The sequence below is a fragment of the Malaya genurostris genome, chromosome 2, assembly GCF_030247185.1.
Source record: "Malaya genurostris strain Urasoe2022 chromosome 2, Malgen_1.1, whole genome shotgun sequence".
Classification (NCBI taxonomy): domain Eukaryota; kingdom Metazoa; phylum Arthropoda; class Insecta; order Diptera; family Culicidae; genus Malaya; species Malaya genurostris.
Genome location: NC_080571.1, coordinates 161419219 through 161443325, shown reverse-complemented (window position 1 = coordinate 161443325; position 24107 = coordinate 161419219). Strand labels below are relative to the sequence as shown.

Genomic DNA, 24107 nt, shown 5'->3' with positions numbered 1-24107 from the left:
TCTAAATTTGATACGAACTGATAGATGAATGTGAAATGAACAGTACATTACATTTTACCTATGAAACACGTATCTTTTACTGGATTATGCATAAAACAGCTTTTTAATGCCAGTCCATTAAAACCTACGTGAAATGATGAGTAGAAAATGTAAGTGTTACTACTTTGTAAAATAATTTCTATTCATGTTTCAGTAGAACCAGAAATCAGTAATAATTTTCATCGCTGCTAGCTTTGACGCTTTGTTGAAAACGTAGCACATCCCTACATATGCGAGTTGTTTATAGCGAGAAAAGGAAAAAAGAAAACAGAATTTTAACAAAACTCGCACGAAATCTCGCGAAAGAAAAGCTTTCTAACTGATATTTTTCGGTCATTTAGGGGTTATCCTATTTTGTGCATTGGGCACATAACCGATTTCTTTTCGCCAAATGCATAGTAAAATCATTCACCTACAATCGTATGTTTTTGATTTTTCGTGAATTGGGTTAGTATTTTAGAAATTTGCAATTTAGGGTGAAATTTCGGCGACAAAGCAAGAGGAAGCAGTGAGTTGTCTTGCTTCGACCTGACCACGGCGTATGAGCAAACTATTAGTATTAGTGACAAGAAGCAGTCTCGGCATAAAATGCCTTTTGCGGAATTTGATCTTTCTGTTCTTACAGACAGATGGAAAGAATTATTGCTCATCAAATATACAATTCTACAGCCATCATGTTTATTTTATTGTCGATATTTAATTTTATTAGTGGAATACAGATTTTTATTCAGAGTAAGACAAATTTCCTATGAAAAAATCTGGCATCTCTGCTGCAGACAGAGTGGGCGCGAGAAGTTGTTCCGAACTGGTGACATTAGCACACCTAAAGCGGGAATTATATTAGCATCAAATCATTCAGAACCTACCAGACACTGTCACTGTCACCAGCATGCTGGCAACCAGCAATAGTGTGAACACTACATGTAAGTCAATTTCCCGCGCCAAGTTCGGTTCAACTTACGGCCACCAGACTGTGTCTGCAGGCTAAATAACCAGATCTTTTGCCAGATTAAACCAATATCAGATTAAACATATTTGACTGGATTTTAACACCAGATTTGTACGCTTTTTGCCTTTAGAATTTAAGTGGTGAAACCTTATTATTTGCTCTGGAACATAAAGCCCAGTAAAAATTTCCTCGTATATGTTTTTTTATGCAAAGTTCCAGAGTTAAGCGGTTTTCCTTCTGCGTTTTTTGTATGCGTGGGATCTTGACACCCTGATATTTCGCATAAAAAAGCCGCATAAAAAAGATCACATAAAAAAAGACCTTAGTGTATAAAGGGTGAAACAGTCATTCATAAGCCATTTGTTTACGTAAGTTTCGCCTTTCGTGTTCCATGCCAACAAACAATTGTTAGTAAGGAACTAGGACAGGACCTGACAATTGTTAATCCACTTTTATGCCTCGTTTACACTTCTGCTGGCTGCCAGCATGCCTATTGAACTCAATAATTTTGAAGATGACCCGAAAAATAAAATATCAAATGTCAAGCTACATTGTTACCGACAACACTTTTTCTACCACCCTGCAGTAATCTTGATTTCAACAACTTGTACTTGCTTATGTCAGTTTCAACCAATCACGAGCTAGTCCGAAATTGGTCCTAATGCCCCGTTTACACTTCTGCTGGCTGCCAGCATGCTGGTGTCAGTGTACTGCCCTCCTAGGAAAAAAAAAGTTCAACGGTGGTCCTTCGTTGGTCTAATACTTTGGATCATTGGACCACAGTTGAACGTTTTTTTTCCTAAGAGGGCAGTATACTGACACCAGCATGCTGGCAGCCAGCAGAAGTGTAAACGGGGCATTAGGACCAATTTCGGACCAGCTCGTGGTTGGTTGAAACTGACATAAGCAAGTACAAGTTGTTGAAATCAAGATTACTGCAGGGTGGTGAAAAAAGTGTTGTCAGTATCGTCAGCTTGACATTTGATATTTTATTTTTCGGGTCATCTTCAAAATTATTGATTTCAATAGGATTTAAGTTCAATTTGTTTTTAAATTCTGTCAATGCGGAAAGTATACGAGTACATTTAACAATCACTGGATGATACAAAGAGAAAGCCTGAAATCACGAAGTGTGATATGGACGAGAATATTGATTATGTTGGTTGGGAATAGCACCCAATCTTTGGATACTTCTGTATGTTATTATTTTTCTCAAATAGAATATGTTGAATACTTTAGTTAATAAAGCTGCAAAAATCAATTATTCAAAATTGAGTGTTTTAGAAAAATATTATTAAGCTGTTTCAACTAAACGTTTTCTTCAAAACAAACATCTGATCAAAATGAATCCAGAGCTATATTTTTGACCGATATAACATTTGTCTAAGTGTTTTCAAATGATAAATAATTACATGTTATAAGGGGAGAAAGTTTTCAGAATGAACAATTATCTCTACTGGCAACAGTGATCGCGAGGCTTTTATTATTTACAGCAGGGAGAAACCGGAATAAGAAGAGAAATATTTTTCTGGAAAAAGAAGCCAGTTTTCTGGCCCTGTCCTAGGTAAGGAAGGGCGATCTATATTAGTTTCGCCCTTCTTTGAAAACCAGCTGAAGTCAGAAACAGATTTTTTCATTAATAGTACATTCAAAAAATAAATTACACTAGTTTTATGGGATTACTCACGTAAATGCAGTGCTTCATTTTTATTTGATATTCTACGTGATGTCTATGAATAACATCTGGAAACCAAGTACAAGCTATGTGATTTTCACATAATCTTCAAATGGAGAGTCCCATGATCGAAGTTTAAGTGAATTTGCTCTAAGAAAATTTCAAATCTCAAAATGGCTGACATGTTGGTGGCAGGCTTGAACATAATGCATTCGTTATTGGAAGTTTTTAAAGGTAAGTAAAGTTTCAAAACAGCCCTGATCTGGAAGGATTCTTAGTGTCAGTAGGATCCATAGTACTAGCCATGCAATGAATATGTACAATAAGAATCGGCTGCGAAGTCTGTTGAAACAGAAAAGCCAAATTCCACGAAACGAATGTAATGCCCGGACTTTGCTTCTACAGTTTCAAAACTAGTGTAGTACTCAATATACAATTTTGCGCTTAGTTTTAGTAGAATGCGATATTTGCTTGTTCGAGCTCTTGATCTCCGGAAGTATTTAGAACCAACAGCATACGAAAATATTTTCGATCTTATAATTTCCGGGAGAAAACAAAATGTAATTCAAGTTTGAAGTAAGAATTTTTGATTAATTGATTTATATTTTCAGAAATCATAAATAGAAAAACTTCTGTCGGTACCGCCGACTCTATTGTTTACAAAGGAATTAACTACAAAATAGGACAGTTTGTCATAATTTTTTTATTGGATCAAGCTGTACTCTATGAAATCAGAGATTTTATCGTTAGATGAAATATTTCACTTGATATTGCAATTATGGGTAGTCATTGGTCAAAATGAGCACTATGTCGCGATTGAAACATCAGGTTCATTATTACTGGTATTGATTATTTTAATCGACGACCAACAATAGTTTTAAATGTAGATAATGAGTTTATACTTAGAGCTAAGTATAAGTTTAACTTCATTGAGTTACTATTCGTTAAGGTCGATGATGTAACCATTAATATGTAAATAGATGTAAAATAACAAGCGATCCGTTAGAAATGCATTCTGCAAATAAATGCCTTTTTAATGTTAGTTTTAACTGAGTTTTATATACTATACAATCATGTACCATTTCATGTAATTATTATGTGATTTTCCTATGCTTAATAAAGATGTTTAAGTCATGTAACTATTACGTGAAGTTCTGTTAACACATATGAAAATCACGTTGTATTCAACGGACAAGTGATATATTATTTACCTATTGAATAAGATGCATGATATATGAACAATCAGATACAATTCATTTATCTACCCCATAGAATTTATGTGAAAAGTTGGGTGGATGAGATTCATGTATGTTTTCAAGTAGAATTAACGTGATTTCTTTTTTGAGTGTATAACTCTGCGTGTAAACAGAGTTGCCAGGATATTTTTTCAAAAACCTACCAATACTCAAACATTTATCTGGGTTTGTCTGGGTTTCAGGAATTGACATATTGTCGCAAAACTGAAATGTAGAGGCGCTGCTTGTTAAGAGATGATACTTTCAGCAAGAGCTGTCAAATCGGTAGGAAAATTTCTAATTACTTCACCTTTTCTTCAATTTCTTATGAATACGGGCAACTTCATTTGAAAAATCATACACTCAAATAAAAACACGCTTAAAAATAGTTACTCAAAAATGAGTAAGATCTCACTCATCTACAGAAAAAGTGGAACAACTCTAATTTAGAGTAACTCCGAAGTTACTCAAATTTGAGTTCTTCCACTGGAAACGATATTTGGGTAAAATCTACTCATTTACTGAGTAATACTTTATTTGTACATGTACCAAAAATAGAGTAACTATTACTCAAATTTTGAGTGAAATTTTATTTCACATATACCAAATTTGCAAAAAAATTGCTCCTTTTCTAAGTGTATTGTAAGTAATAGTGTAAATATTAAGTAATTGAACTCAATACTATATCAAGTGGTGGTTGCTTGGAGTAGTGTGTCAATCGCAAATTAACATACATGTCAGTTATGCTCAGGCACCAATCATACACTTATTCCTCAGAAATGACATTTGAGCATATTCGGTTTCATTCTAAAGCACAACACGGAGTTTATCATTCCGGTTATTGCAGACACAACACCGTTTGTGTTGAGCGACTCACCCTCGAAATACGCGATCTCACTAACAAAATATACAACCTGTTGTTACAAATGGTTATTACAACTTTTAGACTGATCTTGCGAATAGTAACAAAAAAAAAACGAGTTAATGCGTTAAACTCAAATTTAGAGTAGGAGTTACTCAATATCATTGATGATAACTACTCAATTTTTGACGTTTCCATGTATCATTTGAATATGAGTAACTAGTACTCAAACTTTGAGTAACTTTTTCTAAGCGTGTAGAATGGTTTCAAATGTCAAATTGAATATTTTACGTGACGAAAATGAATGTTATACGAACATCCCCTAAAATAAATAGAGTCATCACATAAGGTTTACGTGAATTGACCAAACGTCAAACAATCTACGTGAATTTCCAGTGTAAAAAACTCGATTTTGAAAATGGCGAGCAGTGGCCCTCGAAGTGTAAGTAGTGTAAATATTTGCGAGTTATTTAATTACAATTTTTTACTCCATCGACCATTCCAGTATGAAAGTTTCCATGTGTTTAACTGGACCGAGTGCCTGCGTGAGTCCGGAAGTTTACCCGCTCCTGCCGAATGCTTCAAACAGGCCGTCGGTGTGAAGCTAGAGACACTGGAACCATGTAATGCGACTTCAACCTGCATCGGTAGTGTTGTGGGAGTTCTTGGATCTTGACTGCGGCTTCGGTTGGATGGCAGTGACAACATAAACGATTTCTGGAGGCTTGTCGATTTGAGATACCACGACGTTATTAGTTGCTTTTTAAGCCATTATAATTGTATGACAATTTTTTGATATAAATGTTTTATATTTCATGGCATTTTTCATTTCATAGATTTATATCAAGATCTGGCATCTCCCTTTCGACTTCAACCAATATATAAAATAGTAATTTTCTGGTATCTAAATTTGATACGAACTGATAGATGATAGTGAAATGAACAGTACATTACATTTTACCTATGAAACACGTATATTTTACTGGATTATGTATAAAACAGCTTTTAAATGCCAGTCCATTAAAACCTACGTGAAATGATGAGTAGAAAATGTAAGTGTTACTACTTTGTAAAATAATTTCTATTCATGTTTCAGTAGAACCAGAAATCAGTAATGATTTTCATCGCTACTAGCTTTGACGCTTTGTTGAAAACGTAGCACATCCCTACATAAGCGAGTTGTTTATAGCGAGAAAAGGAAAAATGAAAACCAAATTTTAACAAAACTCGCACGAAATCTCGCGAAAGAAAAGCTTTCTAACTGATATTTTTCGCCAAATGCATAGTAAAATCATTTACTATGTTTTTGATTTTTCGTGAATTGGGTTAGTATTTTAGAAATTTGCAATTTAGGGTGAAATTTCAGCGACAAAGCAAGAGGAAGCAGTGAGTTGTCTTGCTTCGATCTGACCATGGCGAAGCGTTACCTTAATACGGATTTCAAAAGAGGCTTAAAAGCTTTTTCGTATGAACAAACTATTAGTATTAGTGACAAGAAGCAGTCTCGGCATAAAATGCGGAATTTGATCTTTCTGTTCTTACAGACAGATGGAAAGAATTATTGCTCATCGAATATACAATTCTACAGCCATCATGTTTATTTTATTGTCGATATTTAATTTTATTAGTGGATGCAGATAATACAGATTTTTTATTCAGAGTAAGACAAATTTCCTATGAAAAAATCTGGCATCTCTGCTGCAGACAGAGTTGGCGCGAGAAGTTGTTCCGAGCTGGTGACATTAGCACACCTAAAGCGGGAATTATATTAGCATCAAATCATTCAGAACCTACCAGACTCGAGAAATTCGCTCACCTTTCACTCTCCCTTTGATTTGCTATTGCCCCGTTTACTCTTCTGCTTGCTGCCAGTATGATGGTGCCAGTGTACTGCCCTCTTAAGGTAGCGTTTCGCCGTGGTCAGGTCGAAGCAAGACAACTCACTGCTTCCTCTTGCTTTGTCGCCGAAATTTCACCCTAAATAGCAAATTTCTAAAATACTAACCCGATTCACGAAAAATCAAAAACATACGATTGTAGGTAAATGATTTTACTATGCATTTGGCGAAAAATATCAGTTAGAAAGCTTTTCTTTCGCGAGATTTCGTGCGAGTTATGTTAAAATTTGGTTTTCTTTTTTCCTTTTCTCGCTATAAACAACTCGCATATGTAGGGATGTGCTACGTATATGTATATGTTTTTTATGTAAGTTTCGCCTTTCGTGTTCCATGCCAACAAACAATAGTTAGTAAGGAACTAGGACAGGACCTGACAATTGTTAATCCTCTTTTATGCCTCGTTTACACTTCTGCTGGCTGCCAGCATGCTGGTGTCAGTGTACTGCCCTCCTAGGAAAAAAAAAACGTTCAACGGTTGTCCTTCGTTGGTCTAATACTTTGGATCATTGGACCGACGACACGACCTGCCACTCGTCTATCGAAACTGTATCGCAAATTTAACTACCCCTCAGTAACTGGTAATGTCAAAACGAAATCGCCTGAAAAACTATTGAAACTGGCAACACAAGTTGATAGATTATTGATTTTAAATAACAGTTACCATAACCTTGGTTACTGCATATTGGAGACTTGGGAAATGTAAACAAAACAAACTGCCTCGAGTGGTATTGTCATTTAGTTTAATCGGATAGAGGTCTTCGTTAAGGCTTGCTGGTGCTCGAACATATTAAAAATGACTTTCAGACAATTTAATATTCGTGGATGTTTATTAAATAGTTCAACGTAACCATACTTAGATCTATAATGACTATCTGCTATGTAAATGAGTTTTTCAATGATGTTAAGTTTTGCAGTCATTCAATCCGTCATTGCGAAACTTTTTATTAGTCCGATTATCAGAATTTAGTATTGAAAGCATATTTGTTATTTTCTAATGACTTTCTAAAGTAAAACCATTTCAATTCGCCCCTTATTCCAAATCGTTCAACCCTCTCCGCTAATAAGCATATATGTTGTGAAACAATGCCCTGTTATATTTTGGAAACTACTCTACTTCTACTCTCAGTGATTTGAGGTCTCCGCAAAGTGCGTGTATACTTCGATGAATATGAAAGGCACTTGAACAGCACGGGAATCAAATTTCTCAGTATATTAGATCTGATCGAAATTATAGGTTTTGAAGTGCACATCGAAAGCCTCCAGTGCAAACAGGTCTCCTTCAAAAAATTTGATTATTTGTGTCTCAAACAGAAAACAGACTGTAACTACGGTCTACCGTAAGGCTGCTGGAACTTGTTGAAGTAGTCGAATGTAAAGAGTGTCGGATACAATTCAACAATGAAGTCTCATTTTCATTTCGTGAAGACTGGTACTAACTTCCGGGTTGGTTGACAGTATGTTAAGCAAAAGTGATTTGTTTCGGAAACTCGACTGGATATTTCTAAAAAGAAAGACCATCATCATGGATGAGTTAGATGACTACACTGCAGATAAAGCTAATGGGTAGCTGTGAATGATATAGGATGACGCCTTTCTGTCGCAACACTACTTCTAGTACCAGATTTGGTTATTGTACTATTGTGGTTGGCGAAATCCAAAAAGAACGTTGAAACAAAATTTAATTTTATATAAAAGTTTGACAACTTTCTCAAATGATTTGTTTATTTATTTTGGCGCTCCTTGGTAACTAGTTCATAGCAACTTAAACAGTGTTGCTCAAGAAGATTATTTTCATGATTATCGAGGGGTCGCTATATTTATGGTAACTGGCGGTAAATCACTCACGAACACTTTTTGTTCAGATTTTTCTTCGGAGTGCCTGGTCGTGTCGTCGATTGGACCACAGTTGAACGTTTTTTTCCTAAGAGGGCAGTACACTGACACCAGCATGCTGGCAGCCAGCAGAAGTGTAAACGGGGCATTAGGACCAATTTCGGACCAGCTCGTGATTGGTTGAAACTGACATAAGCAAGTACAAGTTGTTGAAATCAAGATTACTGCAGGGTGGTAGAAAAAGTGTTGTCAGTATCGTCGGTAACAATGTTGCTTGATATTTTATTTTTCGGGTCATCTTCAAAATTATTGATTTCAAAAGGATTTAAGTTCAATTTTTTTTTAAATTCTGTCAATGCGGAAAGTATACGAGTACATTTAACAATCACTGGATGATACAAAGAGAAAGCCTGAAATCACGAAGTGTGATATGGACGAGAATATTGATTATGTTGGTTGAGAATAGCACCCAATCTTTGGATACTTCTGTATGTTATTATTTTTCTCAAATAGAATATGTTGAATACTTTAGTTAATAAAGCTGCAAAAATTAATTATTCAAAATTGAGTGTTTTAGAAAAATTTTATTAAGCTGTTTCAACTAAACGTTTTCTTCAAAACAAACATCTGATCAAAATGAATCCAGAGCTATATTTTTGACCGATATAACATTTGTCTAAGTGTTTTCAAATGATAAATAATTACATGTTATAAGGGGAGAAAGTTTTCAGAATGAACAATTATCTCTACTGGCAACAGTGATCGCGAGGCTTTTTTTATTTACAGCAGGGAGAAACCGGAATAAGAAGAGAAATATTTTTCTGGAAAAAGAAGCCAGTTGTCTGGTGCTGTCTTAGGTAAGGAAGGGCGATCTATATTAGTTTCGCCCTTCTTTGACACATTAGTTTTATGGGATTACTCACGTAAATGCAGAGCTTCATCTGGACATCTGGAAACCAAGTACAAGCTATGTGATTTTCACATAATCTTCAAATGGAGAGTCCCATGATCGAAGTTTAAGTGAATTTGCTCTATGAAAATTTCAAATCTCAAAATGGCTGACATGTTAGTGGCAGGCTTGAACATAATGCATTCGTTATTGGAAGTTTTTAAAGGTAAGTAAAGTTTCAAAACAGCCCTGACCTGGAAGGATTCTTAGTGTCAGTAGGATCCATAGTACTAGCCATGCAATGATTATGTACAATAAGAATCGGCTGCGAACTCTGTTGAAACAGAAAGGCCAAATTCCACGAAACGAATGTAATGCCCGGACTTTGCTTCTACAGTTTCAAAACTAGTGTATATACAATTTTGCGTTTAGTTTTAGTAGAATGCGATATTGGCTTGTTCGAGCTCTTAATCTCCGGAAGTATTTAGAACCAACAGCATACGAAAATATTTTCGATCTTATAATTTCCGGGAGAAAACAAAATGTATATAAATAATTCAAGTTTGAAGTAAGAATTTTTGATTAATTGATTTATATTTTCAGAAATCATAAATAGAAAAACTTCTGTCGGTACCGTCGACTCTATTGTTTACAAAGGAATTAACTACAAAATAGGACAGTTTGCAATATTTTTTTTTATCGGATCAAGCTGTACTCTATGAAATCAGAGATTTTATCGTTAGATGAAATATTTCACTTGATTTTGCAATTATGGGTAGTCATTGGTCAAAATGAGCACTATGTCGCGTTTGAAACATCAGGTTCATTATTACTGGTATTGATTATTTTAATCGACGACCAACAATAGTTTTAAATGTAGATAATGAGTTTATACTTAGAGTTAAGTATAAGTTTAATTTCATTGAGTTACTATTCGTTAAGGTTGATGATGTAACCATTAATATGTAAATAGATGTAAAATAACAAGCGATCCGTTAGAAATGCATTCTGCAAATAAATGCCTTTTTAATGTTAGTTTTAACTGAGTTTTATATACTATACAATCATGTACCATTTCATGTAATTATTATGTGATTTTCCTATGCTCAATAAAGATGTTTAAGTCATGTAACTATTACGTGAAGTTCTGTTAAAACATATGAAAATCACGTTGTATCGAACGGACAAGTGATATATTATTTACCTATCGAAAAAGATGCATGATATATGAACAATCCGATACAATTCATTTATCTACCCCATAGAATTTATGTGAAAAGTTGGGTGGATGAGATTCATGTATGTTTTCAAGTAGAATTAACGTGATTTTTTTTTGAGTGTATAACTCTGCGTGTAAACAGAGTTGCCAGGATATTTTTTCAAAAACCTACCAATACTCAAACATTTATCTGGGTTTGTCTGGGTTTCAGGAATTGACATATTGTCGCAAAACTGAAATGTAGAGGCGCTGCTTGTTAAGAGATGATACTTTCAGCAAGAGCTGTCAAATCGGTAGGAAAATTTCTAATTACTTCACCTTTTCTACAATTTCTTATGAATACGGGCAACTTCATTTGAAAAATCATACACTCAAATAAAAACACGCTTAAAAATAGTTACTCAAAAATGAGTAAGATCTCACTCATCTACAGAAAAAGTGGAACAACTCTAATTTAGAGTAACTCCGAAGTTACTCAAATTTGAGTTCTTCCACTGGAAACGATATTTGGGTAAAATCTACTTATTTACTGAGTAATACTTTATTTGTACATGTACCAAAAATAGAGTAACTATCACTCAAATTTTGAATGAAATTTTATTTCACATTAACATACATGTCAGTTATGCTCAGGCACCAATCATACACTTATTCCTCAGAAATGACATTTCAGCATATTCGGTTTCATTCTAAAGCACAACACGGAGTTTATCATTCCGGTTTTTGCAGACACAACACCGTTTGTGTTGAGCGACTCACCCTCGAAATACGCGATCTCACTAACAAAATATACAACCTGTTGTTACAAATGGTTATTACAACTTTTAGACTGATCTTGGGAATAGTAACAAAAAAAACGAGTTAATGCGTTAAACTCAAATTTAGAGTAGGAGTTACTCAATATCATTGATGATAACTACTCAATTTTTGACGTTTCCATGTATCATTTGAAAATGAGTAACTAGTACTCAAACTTTGAGTAACTTTTTCTAAGCGTGTAGAATGGTTTCAAATGTCAAATTGCATGTTTTACGTGAAGAAAATGAATGTTATACGAACATCCCCTAAAATGAATAGAGTCATCACATAAGGTTTACGTGAATTGACCAAACGTCAAACAATCTACGTGAATTTCCAGTGTAAAAAACTCGATTTTGAAAATGGCGAGCAGTGGCCCTCGAAGTGTAAGTAGTGTAAATATTTGCGAATTATTTAATTACAATTTTTTACTCCATCGACCGGACCATTCCAGTATGAAAGTTTCCATGTGTTCAACTGGACCGAGTGCCTGCGTGAGTCCGGAAGTTTACCCGCTCCTGCCGAATGCTTCAAACAGGCCGTCGGTATGAAGCTAGAGACACTGGAACCATGTAATGCGACTTCAACCTGCATCGGTAGTGTTGTGGGAGTTCTTGGATCTTGACTGCGGCTTCGGTTGGATGGCAGTGACAACATAAACGATTTCTGGAGGCTTGTCGATTTGAGATACCACGACGTTATTAGTTGCTTTTTAAGCCATTATAATTTTATGACAATTTTTTGATATAAATGTTTTATATTTCATGGCATTTTTCATTTCATAGATTTATATCAAGATCTGGCATCTCCCTTTCGACTTCAACCAATATATAAAATAGTAATTTTCTGGTATCTAAATTTGATACGAACTGATAGATGAATGTGATAGATGTTACATTTTACCTATGAAACACGTATCTTTTACTGGATTATGTATAAAACAGCTTTTAAAGTCTATTAAAACCTACGTGAAATGATGAGTAGAAAATGTAAGTGTTACTACTTTGTAAAATAATTTCTATTCATGTTTCAGTAGAACCAGAAATCAGTAATAATTTTCATCGCTACTAGCTTTGACGCTTTGTTGAAAACGTAGCACATCCCTACATATGCGAGTTGTTTATAGCGAGAAAAGGAAAAAAGAAAACCAAATTTTAACAAAACTCGAACGAAATCTCGCGAAAGAAATACTTTCTAACTGATATTTTTCGCCAAATGCATAGTAAAATCATTTACCTACAATCGTATGTTTTTGATTTTTCGTGAATTGGGTTAGTATTTTAGAAATTTGCAATTTAGGGTGAAATTTCGGCGACAAAGCAAGAGGAAGCAGTGAGTTGTCTTGCTTCGACCTGACCACGGCGAAGCGCTACCTTAAAACGGATTTCCAAAGAGGCTTAAAAGCTTTTTCGTATGAGCAAACTATTAGTATTAGTGACAAGAAGCAGTCTCGGCATAAAATGCCTTTTGCGGAATTTGATCTTAATGTTCTTACAGACAGATGGAAAGAATTATTGCTCATCGAATATACAATTCTACAGCCATCATGTTTATTTTATTGTCGATATTTAATTTTATTCGTGGAATACAGATTTTTTATTCAGAGTAAGACAAATTTCCTATGAAAAAATCTGGCATCTCTGCTGCAGACAGAGTGGGCGCGAGAAGTTGTTCCGAGCTGGTGACATTAGCACACCTAAAGGGGAATTATATTATATTATTATGTTTATTTTATTGTCGATATTTAATTTTATTAGTGGAATACAGATTTTTTATTCAGAGTAATACAAATTTCCTATGAAAAAATCTGGCATCTCTGCTGCAGACAGAGTGGGCGCGAGAAGTTGTTCCGAGCTGGTGACATTAGCACACCTAAAGCGGGAATTATATTAGCATCAAATCATTCAGAACCTACCAGACTCGAGAAATTCGCTCACCTTTCACTCTCCCTTTGATTTGATATTGCCCCGTTTACTCTTCTGCTTGCTGCCAGTATGATGGTGCCAGTGTACTGCCCTCTTAATAAAAAACGTTCAACTGTGGACCAACTTATTAGATCAAAGAAAGACCACTGTTGAACGTTTTTTTTTTTCTAAGAGTGCAGTACACTGTTACCAGCATGCTGGCAACCAGCAATAGTGTGAACACTACATGTAAGTCAATTTCCCGCGCCAAGTTCGGTTCAACTTACGGCCACCAGACTGTGTCTGCAGGCTAAATAACCAGATCTGTTGCCAGATTAAACCAATATCAGATTAAACATATTTGACTGGATTTTAACACCAGATTTGTACGCTTTTTGCCCTCAGAATTTAAGTGGTGAAACCTTATTATTTGCTCTGGAACATAAAGCCCAGTAAAAATTTCCTTGTATATGTTTTTTTATGCAAAGTTCCAGAGTTAAGCGGTTTTCCTTCTGCGTTTTTTGTATGCGTGGGATCTTGACACCCTGATATTTCGCATAAAAAAGCCGCATAAAAAAGATCACATAAAAAAAGACCTTAGTGTATAAAGGGTGAAACAGTCATTCATAAGCCATTTGTTTACGTAAGTTTCGCCTTTCGTGTTCCATGCCAACAAACAATTGTTAGTAAGGAACTAGGACAGGACCTGACAATTGTTAATTTTGAAGATGACCCGAAAAATAAAATATCAAATGTCAAGCTACATTGTTACCGACGATACTGACAACACTTTTTCTACCACCCTGCAGTAATCTTGATTTCAACAACTTGTACTTGCTTATGTCAGTTTCAACCAATCACGAGCTGGTCCGAAATTGGTCCTAATGCCCCGTTTACACTTCTGCTGGCTGCCAGCATGCTGGTGTCAGTGTACTGCCCTCCTAGGAAAAAAACGTTCAACGGTGGTCCTTCGTTGGTCTAATACTTTGTATCATTGGACCACAGTTGAACGTTTTTTTCCTAAGAGGGCAGTACTCTGACACCAGCATGCTGGCAGCCAGCAGAAGTGTAAACGGTGCATTAGGACCAATTTCGGACCAGCTCGTGATTGGTTGAAACTGACATAAGCAAGTACAAGTTGTTGAAATCAAGATTACTGCAGGGTGGTAGAAAAAGTGTTGTCAGTATCGTCGGTAACAATGTAGCTTGACATTTGATATTTTATTTTTCGGGTCATCTTCAAAATTATTGATTTCAATAGGATTTAAGTTCAATTTGTTTTTAAATTCTGTCAATGCGGAAAGTATACGAGTACATTAAACAATCACTGGATGATACAAAGAGAAAGCCTGAAATCACGAAGTGTGATATGGACGAGAATATTGATTATGTTGGTTGAGAATAGCACCCAATCTTTGGATACTTCTGTATGTTATTATTTTTCTCAAATAGAATATGTTGAATACTTTAGTTAATAAAGTTGCAAAAATCAATTATTCAAAATTGAGTGTTTTAGAAAAATTTTATTAAGCTGTTTCAACTAAACGTCAGTTATGCTCAGGCACCAATCATACACTTATTCCTCAGAAATGACATTTGAGCATATTCGGTTTCATTCTAAAGCACAACACGGAGTTTATCATTCCGGTTTTTGCAGACACAACACCGTTTGTGTTGAGCGACTCACCGACGACACGACCAGACACTCCGAAGAAAAATCGGAATAAAAAGTGTTCGTGAGCGATTTACCACCAGTTACCATAAATATAGCGACCCCTTGAAAATGACAAAAACTAACTTTTCGAGCAACGCTGTTTAGGTTGCTATGAACTAGTTACCAAGGAGCACCAGAATAAATAAACAAACAGTTTAAAATTGTTGTGGAATAATTCTACAGATTTTATTTTTGTGTCTTTTCCGGTTATTTAGTGAATTTCGGAGAGCAACTAAATAATTTTAATCATCATCGATGCAAATTATGATGAAGCTGAGTGCAGGTGAGTGCTTGAATTTTATCATTAAATAAAAATTTTCTATTTGCAGTTAACATTCTTTCGCCGACTTCGAAAATGCTTCTGGACATGGGCAAACAAATAGAGCAGTTTAACAAGTCATTATCCTGCAGTTCCACGGTTACCAAACCAGCCAGAGTGAGGAAATGCGACATTTTGCACGGAAACTAAAGCGGTTTCAAGATGATTGCTTCCACTGTTTTTGTTATTATATACAATTAATAATTACTACGTAGGTTTTTTTGATCGTATACCGTAATTACCGTATCTATGTAGAAAATATATTTACATTTTCTAAATTATACAATGATCTTGTGATATTATACACAGAAGTCCGAATATTCATGATTATTTTTGTAACGTAATCTTCTAGTTTGTTGACTAGTTGTTATGTGATAGTTACCATGTTTTCACAGATCATTTCTTTCATTTTTAAATATGAATTTTGTTAGTCATAGAGAATTACAGTGGCAGCATGCAATGATTAGTTTTGATAGGTCAGGAAAACATTTTCGATAATGGGAAGACATTGTTGCGTTGCTAGGTGTTTCAGTCGTGAAGGAGATCCAGTATCTTTCTATTCGTTTCCTACGAACAGTAATATGTAAAATTAAGCCAGATATACATAATTTAGTTAATTTCACTTCATTCACTCTGAAAAACGATCGTAAGACATGTTTACGGAATACCAAACGAAATTAACAATAAATTGCAGTGAGAAACACTTTCGACTTCTCAAAAACGCTAGTGGTAATAAAAAAAATTAAGATATTCTTGAAGTCAAAATATATGTATTTTTATTTCATGCTTTAATAACTTTTGCTTTTAAATAATTATTTTCATTTTGATTTTGTCAGAAAAAGACAACCGATTCTTTCAATATCATGTTATTTTTATTTTCGTTTGTATGTCCTTTTACTACGAGTAAACTTTATTCAATTAAAAACATTATTAACGATAGTTGCATAAAACAATTTTTTTATGTTCCTAATTCGCATTATTTTGAGTTCCAAACACAGTTGCGCGCTGTAAATGTACCCAAATGCAAATCATTCACTACCACCTGACAATACAACTTTCTAGCTATGGATATGAAATGATAAAAGCCTTCCTCTCTGTGGCAGCGACGAAATTGTTCCAGTTCATTAAAAAAAGATACAAATTAAAAAAATACGCCAAAATGACTCAAAACTCTCTGAAATAATAAATTTAATACCTGCCAGCGGGCCAACTACACTCAGTGGTTTCGTTTTAAGTGAGAATCTCTTGTTTTTGTTTACATTCCTTGTGTAGTTACTAAGGCTACTGGTAACTGTAGCCAAAAAAATTCAAAATCAATAATTTATCAACTTGAGTTGCCAGTTCCAACATTTTTTCAAGCGATTTCGTTTTGACATTACCAGTTACTGAGGGGTAGTTAAATTTGCGATACAGTTTTAATAATCGAGTGGCAGGTCGTGTCGTCGGACTCACCCTCGAAATACGCGATCTCACTAACAAAATATACAACCTGTTGTTACAAATGGTTATTACAACTTTTAGACTGATCTTGCGAATACTAACAAAAAATAAACGAGTTAATGCGTTAAACTCAAATTTAGAGTAGGAATTAATCAATATCATTGATGATAACTACACGCTTACTTGTGGCTACCCAAAATTGAGTCAAAAGTCACTCAATTTCGCAAAAACTATACCTATCCAAAATTGAGTACAGTAAGTATTACGCACTTTTGGGTAAATATGCTTTTCGCAAAATTTGAGTAGAACTTACTCTCTTTTGTTGACATTTGTAAATATGTGGAAAGTACCCATTATTATCCAACCCAATGATGTTTAAATAAATTACTTTAAAAACTTTTAAAAAATAACTACGTTTTATTGCAATACCCACATGTGCAACAGGTTTAATTCAATGTTTTTTTTCAAACATGTATCCGGAACAGTTCTGCTTCTCTCGGCATCAATCCACCAAGCAACCACAAACGGGAAATCTATTCGTAGTTCAAATGTATTTTTATTGCATAATGTAAAAATGCGTTTTAATGTATTTTACTTACCAGCTAGAGCCTGAAACGACTCGCTGTCTATAATACTTTTAATTTTATCCATCCGGAAAAACTTGAAAATGTCGGATGGCGCGGTTAAGTTACTTTGACACAGTGACAGTTTTAAATTCTACTCATTTTTTGACATCTGTTCACAGTTGTTGAAAATGAGTACTTTCGATTCACTCACTGGGTAGCCACAAGTAAGCGTGTACTCAATTTCTGACGTTTCCATGTATCATTTGAATATGAGTAACTAGTACTCAAACTTTGAGTAACTTTTTCTAAGCGTGTAGAATGGTTTCAAATGTCAAATTGAATATTTTACGTGACGAAAATGAATGTTATACGAACATCCCCTAAAATGAATAGAGTCATCACATAAGGTTTACGTGAATTGACCAAACGTCAAACAATCTACGTGAATTTCCAGTGTAAAAAACTCGATTTTGAAAATGGCGAGCAGTGGCCCTCGAAGTGTAAGTAGTGTAAATATTTGCGAGTTATTTAATTACAATTTTTTACTCCATCGACCATTCCAGTATGAAAGTTTCCATGTGTTTAACTGGACCGAGTGCCTGCGTGAGTCCGGAAGTTTACCCGCTCCTGCCGAATGCTTCAAACAGGCCGTCGGTGTGAAGCTAGAGACACTGGAACCATGTAATGCGACTTCAACCTGCATCGGTAGTGTTGTGGGAGTTCTTGGATCTTGACTGCGGCTTCGGTTGGATGGCAGTGACAACATAAACGATTTCTGGAGGCTTGTCGATTTGAGATACCACGACGTTATTAGTTGCTTTTTAAGCCATTGACAATTTTTTGATATAAATGTTTTATATTTTATGGCATTTTTCATTTCATAGATTTATATCAAGATCTGGCATCTCCCTTTCGACTTCAACCAATATATAAAATAGTAATTTTCTGGTATCTAAATTTGATACGAACTGATAGATGAATGTGAAATGAACAGTACATTACATTTTACCTATGAAACACGTATCTTTTACTGGATTATGTATAAAACAGCTTTTAAATGCCAGTCCATTAAAACCTACGTGAAATGATGAGTAGAAAATGTAAGTGTTACAACTTTGTAAAATAATTTCTATTCATGTTTCAGTAGAACCAGAAATCAGTAATAATTTTCATCGCTACTAGCTTTGACGCTTTGTTGAAAACGTAGCACATCCCTACATATGCGAGTTGTTTATAGCGAGAAAAAGAAAAAAGAAAACCGAATTTTAACAAATCTCGCGAAAGAAAAGTATTCTAACTAATATTTTTCGCCAAATGCATAGTAAAATCATTTACTATGTTTTTGATTTTTCGTGAATTGGGTTAGTATTTTAGAAATTTGCAATTTAGGGTGAAATTTCGGCGACAAAGCAAGAGGAAGCAGTGAGTTGTCTTGCTTCGACCTGACCACGGCGAAGCGCTACCTTAATACGGATTTCAAAAGAGGCTTAAAAGCTTTTTCGTATGAGCAAACTATTAGTATTAGTGACAAGAAGCAGTCTCGGCATAAAATGCCTTTTGCGGAATTTGATTTTTCTGTTCTTACAGACAGATGGAAAGAATTATTGCTCATCGAATATACAATTCTACAGCCATCATGTTTATTTTATTGTCGATATTTAATTTTATTAGTGGAATACAGATTTTTTATTCAGAGTAAGACAAATTTCCTATGAAAAAATCTGGCATCTCTGCTGCAGACAGAGTGGGCGCGAGAAGTTGTTCCGAGCTGGTGACATTAGCACACCTAAAGCAGGAATTATATTAGCATCAAATCATTCAGAATCTACCAGACACTGTCACTGTCACCAGCATGCTGGCAACCAGCAATAGTGTGAACACTACATGTAAGTCAATTTCCCGCGCCAAGTTCGGTTCAACTTACGGCCACCAGACTGTGTCTGCAGGCTAAATAACCAGATCTTTTGCCAGATTAAACCAATATCAGATTAAACATATTTGACTGGATTTTAACACCAGATTTGTACGCTTTTTGCCTTTAGAATTTAAGTGGTGAAACCTTATTATTTGCTCTGGAACATAAAGCCCAGTAAAAATTTTCTTGTATATGTTTTTTTATGCAAAGTTCCAGAGTTAAGCGGTTTTCCTTCTGCGTTTTTTGTATGCGTGGAATCTTGACACCCTGATATTTCGCATAAAAAAGCCGAATAAAAAAGATCACATAAAAAAAGACCTTAGTGTATAAAGGGTGAAACAGTCATTCATAAGCCATTTGTTTACGTAAGTTTCGCCTTTCGTGTTCCATGCCAACAAACAATTGTTAGTAAGGAACTAGGACAGGACCTGACAATTGTTAATCCACTTTTATGCCTCGTTTACACTTCTGCTGGCTGCCAGCATGCCTATTGAAATCAATAATTTTGAAGATGACCCGAAAAATAAAATATCAAATGTCAAGCTACATTGTTACCGACGATACTGACAACACTTTTTCTACCACCCTGCAGTAATCTTGATTTCAACAACTTGTACTTGCTTATGTCAGTTTCAACCAATCACGAGCTAGTCCGAAATTGGTCCTAATGCCCCGTTTACACTTCTGCTGGCTGCCAGCATGCTGGTGTCAGTGTACTGCCCTCCTAGGAAAAAAAACGTTCAACGGTGGTCCTTCGTTGGTCTAATACTTTGGATCATTGGACCACAGTTGAACGTTTTTTTTTTTTCCTAAGAGGGCAGTATACTGACACCAGCATGCTGGCAGCCAGCAGAAGTGTAAACGGGGCATTAGGACCAATTTCAGACCAGCTCGTGATTGGTTGAAACTGACATAAGCAAGTACAAGTTGTTGAAATCAAGATTACTGCAGGGTGGTAGAAAAAGTGTTTTAAGTATCGTCGGTAACAATGTAGCTTGACATTTGATATTTTATTTTTCGGGTCATCTTCAAAATTATTGATTTCAATAGGATTTAAGTTCAATTTGTTTTTAAATTCTGTCAATGGGGACAGTATACGAGTACATTTAACAATCACTGGATGATACAAAGAGAAAGCCTGAAATCACGAAGTGTGATTTCGAGTGGACGAGAATATTGATTATGTTGGTTGAGAATAGCACCCAATCTTTGGATACTTCTGTATGTTATCATTTTTCTCAAATAGAATATGTTGAATACTTTAGTTAATAAAGCTGCAAAAATAATTATTCAAAATTGAGTGTTTTAGAAAAATATTATTAAGCTGTTTCAACTAAACGTTTTCTTCAAAACAAACATCTGATCAAAATGAATCCAGAGCTATATTTTTGACCGATATAACATTTGTCTAAGTGTTTTCAAATGATAAATAATTACATGTTATAAGGGGAGAAAGTTTTCAGAATGAACAATTATCTCTACTGGCAACAGTGATCGCGAGGCTTTTATTATTTACAGCAGGGAGAAACCGGAATAAGAAGAGAAATATTTTTCTGGAAAAAGAAGCCAGTTGTCTGGTCCTGTCCTAGGTAAGGAAGGGCGATCTATGTTAGTTTCGCCCTTCTTTGAAAACCAGCTGAAGTCAGAAACAGATTTTTCCATTAATAGTACACTCAAAAAATAAATCACATTAGTTTTATGGGATTACTCACGTAAATGCAGTGCTTCATTTATATTTGATATTCTACGTGATGTCTATGAATAACATCTGGAAACCAAGTACAAGCTATGTGATTTTCACATAATGAAAATTTCAAATCTCAAAATGGCTGACATGTTGGTGGCAGGCTTGAACATAATGCATTCGTTATTGGAAGTTTTTAAAGGTAAGTAAAGTTTCAAAACAGCCCTGACCTGGAAGGATTCTTAGTGTCAGTAGGATCCATAGTACTAGCCATGCAATGATTATGTACAATAAGAATCGGCTGCGAAGTCTGTTGAAACAGAAAAGCCAAATTCCACGAAACGAATGTAATGCCCGGACTTTGCTTCTACAGTTTCAAAACTAGTGTAGTACTCAATATACAATTTTGCGCTTAGTTTTAGTAGAATGCGATATTTGCTTGTTCGAGCTCTTGATCTCCGGAAGTATTTAGAACCAACAGCATACGAAAATATTTTCGATCTTATAATTTCCGGGAGAAAACAAAATGTAATTCAAGTTTGAAGTAAGAATTTTTGATTAATTTATTTACATTTTCAGAAATCATAAATAGAAAAACTTCTGTCGGTACCGCCGACTCTATTGTTTACAAAGGAATTAACTACAAAATAGGACAGTTTGTCATAATTTTTTTATTGGATCAAGCTGTACTCTATGAAATCAGAGATTTTATCGTTAGATGAAATATTTCACTTGATTTTGCAATTATGGGCAAATGAGCACTATGTCGCGATTGAAACATCAGGTTCATTATTACTGGTATTGATTATTTTAATCGACGACCAACAATAGTTTTAAATGTAGATAATAAGTTTATACTTAGAGTTAAGTATAAGTTTAATTTCATTGAGTTACTATTCGTTAAGGTTGATGATGTAACCATTAATATGTAAATAGATGTAAAATAACAAGCGATCTGTTGGAAATGCATTCTGCAAATAAATGCCTTTTTAATGTTAGTTTTAACTGAGTTTTATATACTATACAATCATGTACCATTTCATGTAATTATTATGTGATTTTCCTATACTCAATAAAGATGTTTAAGTCATGTAACTATTACGTGAAGTTCTGTTAAAACATATGAAAATCACGTTGTATCCAACGGACAAGTGATATATTATTTACCTATTGAATAAGATGCATGATATATGAACAATCCGATACAATTCATTTATCTACTCCATAGAATTTATGTGAAAAGTTGGGTGGATGAGATTCATGTATGTTTTCAAGTAGAATTAACGTGATTTCTTTTTTGAGTGTATAACTCTGCGTGTAAACAGAGTTGCCAGGATATTTTTTCAAAAACCTACCAATACTCAAACATTTATCTGGGTTTGTCTGGGTTTCAGGAATTGACATATTGTCGCAAAACTGAAATGTAGAGGCGCTGCTTGTTAAGAGATGATACTTTCAGCAAGAGCTGTCAAATCGGTAGGAAAATTTCTAATTACTTCACCTTTTCTACAATTTCTTATGAATACGGGCAACTTCATTTGAAAAATCATACACTCAAATAAAAACACGCTTAAAATAGTTACTCAAAAATGAGTAAGATCTCACTCATCTACAGAAAAAGTGGAACAACTCTGATTTAGAGTAACTCCGAAGTTACTCAAATTTGAGTTCTTTCACTGGAAACGATATTTGGGTAAAATCTACTCATTTACTGAGTAATACTTTATTTGTACATGTACCAAAAATAGAATAACTATCACTCAAATTTTGAGTGAAATTTTATTTCACATATACCAAATTTTCAAAAAAATTGCTCCTTTTCTGAGTGTATTGTAAGTAATAGTGTAAATATTAAGTAATTGAACTTAATACTATATCACGTGGTGGTTGCTTGGAGTAGTGTGTCAATCGCAAATTAACATACATGTCAGTTATGCTCAGGCACCAATCATACACTTATTCCTCAGAAATGACATTTGAGCATATTCGGTTTCATTCTAAAGCACAACACGGAGTTTATCATTCCGGTTTTTGCAGACACAACACCGTTTGTGTTGAGCGACTCACCCTCGAAATACGCGATCTCACTAACAAAATATACAACCTGTTGTTACAAATGGTTATTACAACTTTTAGACTGATCTTGCGAATAGTAACAAAAAAACGAGTTAATGCGTTAAACTCAAATTTAGAGTACGAGTTACTCAATATCATTGATGATAACTACTCAATTTTTGACGTTTCCATGTATCATTTGAATATGAGTAACTAGTACTCAAACTTTGAGTAACTTTTTCTAAGCGTGTAGAATGGTTTCAAATGTCAAATTGAATATTTTACGTGACATTCATTTTCGTAACATTTCACATTCATTATACGTACATCCCCTAAAATAAATAGAGTCATCACATAAGGTTTACGTGAATTGACCAAACGTCAAACAATCTACGTGAATTTCCAGTGTAAAATTTTGAAAATGGCGAGCAGTGGCCCTCGAAGTGTAAGTAGTGTAAATATTTGCGAGTTATTTAATTACAATTTTTTACTCCATCGACCATTCCAGTATGAAAGTTTCCATGTGTTTAACTGGACCGAGTGCCTGCGTGAGTCCGGAAGTTTACCCGCTCCTGCCGAATGCTTCAAACAGGCCGTCGGTGTGAAGCTAGAGACACTGGAACCATGTAATGCGACTTCAACCTGCATCGGTAGTGTTGTGGGAGTTCTTGGATCTTGACTGCGGCTTCGGTTGGATGGCAGTGACAACATAAACGATTTCTGGAGGCTTGTCGATTTGAGATACCACGACGTTATTAGTTGCTTTTTAAGCCATTATAATTGTATGACAATTTTTTGATATAAATGTTTTATATTTCATGGCATTTTTCATTTCATAGATTTATATCAAGATCTGGCATCTCCCTTTCGACATCAACCAATATATAAAATAGTAATTTTCTGGTATCTAAATTTGATACGAACTGATAGATGAATGTGAAATGAACAGTACATTACATTTTACCTATGAAACACGTATCTTTTACTGGATTATGTATAAAACAGCTTTTAAATGCCAGTCCATTAAAACCTACGTAAAATGATGAGTAGAAAATGTAAGTAAGTGTTACTACTTTGTAAAATAATTTCTATTCATGTTTCAGTAGAACCAGA

At 34.8% G+C, this 24107-nt stretch overlaps 3 long non-coding RNA genes across 3 annotated transcripts; all 3 read left to right on the top strand.

Moving 5' to 3' along the window:
- Nucleotides 1-4965: 4965 nt before the first annotated feature.
- On the top strand, nt 4966-5574 carry LOC131431536 (uncharacterized). The gene is made up of 2 exons (XR_009229689.1): nt 4966-5202; nt 5266-5574. It is a non-coding gene; the product is annotated as an uncharacterized LOC131431536 (long non-coding RNA).
- A 5889-nt stretch (nt 5575-11463) lies between these two features.
- LOC131431535 (uncharacterized) lies at nt 11464-12160 on the top strand. The gene is made up of 2 exons (XR_009229688.1): nt 11464-11783; nt 11852-12160. It is a non-coding gene; the product is annotated as an uncharacterized LOC131431535 (long non-coding RNA).
- An 11005-nt stretch (nt 12161-23165) lies between these two features.
- LOC131430914 (uncharacterized) lies at nt 23166-23811 on the top strand. The gene is made up of 2 exons (XR_009229586.1): nt 23166-23439; nt 23503-23811. It is a non-coding gene; the product is annotated as an uncharacterized LOC131430914 (long non-coding RNA).
- Nucleotides 23812-24107: the final 296 nt, after the last annotated feature.